Below are 2,756 nucleotides of genomic sequence, written 5' to 3' on the forward strand. Positions count from 1 at the left end.
TTTTAAGTTTTTATTTAAATTCCAGTTAGTTAAAAAATAATAATAAATTAATTAAATAAATAAATAAATTCCAGTTAGTTAATGTACAGTGTTTCCTATTCATTTTTATTGGCTTGTTGCATTTTGTAGTTTGGATGTGCCAAAATTGTTTTGTCATTTTCCTACTGATGGAATTTTAAATTGTTTCCAGCTTTTTACAAGTACAAACAATGCTACAATGATTTGTAAAATTATCGAAGCAGATTTATTGCAGAATTTATATGGAATGTAAATGTGATTTTTTTATGATAACAAAGCTATTCATCAAAGACCAAAAATTAATGGCCAGGAAGTGCAAGAGCCTGGACACGCAGATCATTGGATGATATGACCTCATTTCACACATCTTCAAGATTAGGATATTCTTGGACACAACAGCAAAGATGGCTCTCTGGTGTTCCAGATAGGCATACGGCATTAAGGATCCCAGGGGCTTAAGATTTCTTTATTTCAGGAAACTTAGAAGATCAGAATGACATTAAGACACCCACAGGATTCTAGACATTTAAGGCTTTTCCTGGGAAAATCACTGACCTTTCTGAAAAAGAATATTATGACCAAGTAATCTGATAGCCCTTTTCCTGCGTCTGTGTTGGAGCTATACTGTGTCCCAAGAAAAGTGACTCAGCCTGTCCAGGAGGCTGAGAGAGATGGGATAGGGGAGTCCAGATGCATGAACACTTCTCCCTAAGAGTCAGTGGTAAGAATATAAAGCGGTTCCTGAAAGCCCCTCCTGAAATCATTCGATGTCTGAATTTTCTCTTTCCATCAGTGACAGATAGCTCAGTATCCTGAAAACAAAGCATGAGGGAGTTCTGTGCCCAAACAAACTTTACACACATTAGGTCATTTCAAAATTCAATTACAAATTACAAATAGAAGAAATACAAATTTTTATTATTTGGTGGTGGAAAGCACCAACTATGAACAAGGAAAATCTCAAAATACAATCTTGCTGATAGAGGCCTGGGTCTCAGCTCAAAATCCCAGCAGAACTAGGTAATATTTATGGCTTACTGGCCATTCATTAGCAGAAGAGAGAAGGGAAATGGTAAAATCAATTTATGTATTCAAGCAACTTTATCCTAAACTGGCTCTGGAAAGTTCCTGTTAGTTACCAGACAAAAAAAAAAAAAAAAGAAAAAAAAAAAAACAAGAAAAAATACACAATTTATATGGTAAATTGCCAAAGATAAAAGGATGAATGGAGAGCAAACTAAAAGGGGAAAAGAGAAAAAAGAGCACTATCTTTTTTTCATTTATTTAACAGCTATGTATTTTGATCATATTGTATGTTTTTGCCATGGTTATTGGGGAATAAAAAAATACCAAAAAAGAGGAATAATATATTCATGATGAACCCAGCATAAACCAACACTACAGTCATTCAATAAGTGTTGGTTCTTCTGTCCTTCCCCTGCTCTTAAGGAATTTTATCTGTTTTTGGAAAGACGATATATACACGTGAAACAGAAAACACTTAATGTCTGAATAAAATGCATCATTTATGTTAATTCTTATCTAGAATCAAGCATCTTTCTGCATTTATGCTGTGTCACAGATATTCAGGTATTCATTGTGATGTAAAAATTACACGCAGAGTACAGCCACTGTGGAAAACAGTACAGTGATTCCTCAAAAAACTAGAAATAGAATTACCATATGATCTAGAAAGATAGGCTGCTGGCTATATATTCAAGAGAATTGAAAGCAAGGCCTCTTTTTTTTTTTTTTTTGAAAGCGGAATCTTGAAGATGTATTTGCACACTCATGTTTATGGCAGCATAATTTACAATCATCAAAACAGAAGCAACCCAAACATCCATCAACAGATGAATGGGTAAACAAAATGTGATATGTATATACAATGGAATATTATTCAGCCTTAAAAAGGGAGGAAATGCCTTGAGAATACAATGCTAAGCAAAATAAAACAGTCACAAAAAGACAAATAATGTATGATTTTACTCATATGAGCTAACTAAAGTAGTCAGATTCGTAAAAACAGAACACAGAATAGTGCTTGCCAGGGGCAGGAGGGAAGGGGGGAAGGGGAGTTGTTTATTGGGTACAGAGTTTCAGTTTTACAAGATAAGAAGTTCTGGAGATCTGTTGCACACCAAAGTGAATATGCTTAGCACTTACTGAACGTAAAAGTGGTTAAGATGGTAACTTTTATGTTCCATGTTTTTTACCACAACTTTTTATAATTCCACAAAGTGTCTCCAAATGCTAATTACACTCTGTACAGGTTGTCTTACTCAGATAATAGTGCTTAGCAACTGGACTCAATTTACTGATTTTCTGTCTCCACTTGCACAAGGAGATCTACTGGAAGTGGAGGAAGAGATAAACTCTCATTTCTATATGTCCTGGCTACAGAAACGGAGAAAGACTCTAGTAGCGCGAGCTACATGTTTGTCAGGGTCAATGTATGGACTATCTTCCAATTAAAAGTTTGCCTGAAAATACTAAAAATTTCCTTTGGGATGTATATGGCTAAATATACAGGAAATTAAATTTAGATCAAAGGTCTATAAACAGAACTTGCTCAACTAGCCCTGACAGAAAACTCGGGAGTGACAAAACTGTCAGTTTTCATAAAATAATATGTTAAAAATAAGAATTAACATAATGATGTATTCTATTCAGGAATTAACCATTTTCTATTTTATGTGTATATGGCATCTTTCCAAAAATAGACTGTAAGTTCCTTA

The sequence above is a fragment of the Ursus arctos genome, unplaced genomic scaffold, assembly GCF_023065955.2.
Source record: "Ursus arctos isolate Adak ecotype North America unplaced genomic scaffold, UrsArc2.0 scaffold_21, whole genome shotgun sequence".
NCBI lineage: Eukaryota > Metazoa > Chordata > Mammalia > Carnivora > Ursidae > Ursus > Ursus arctos.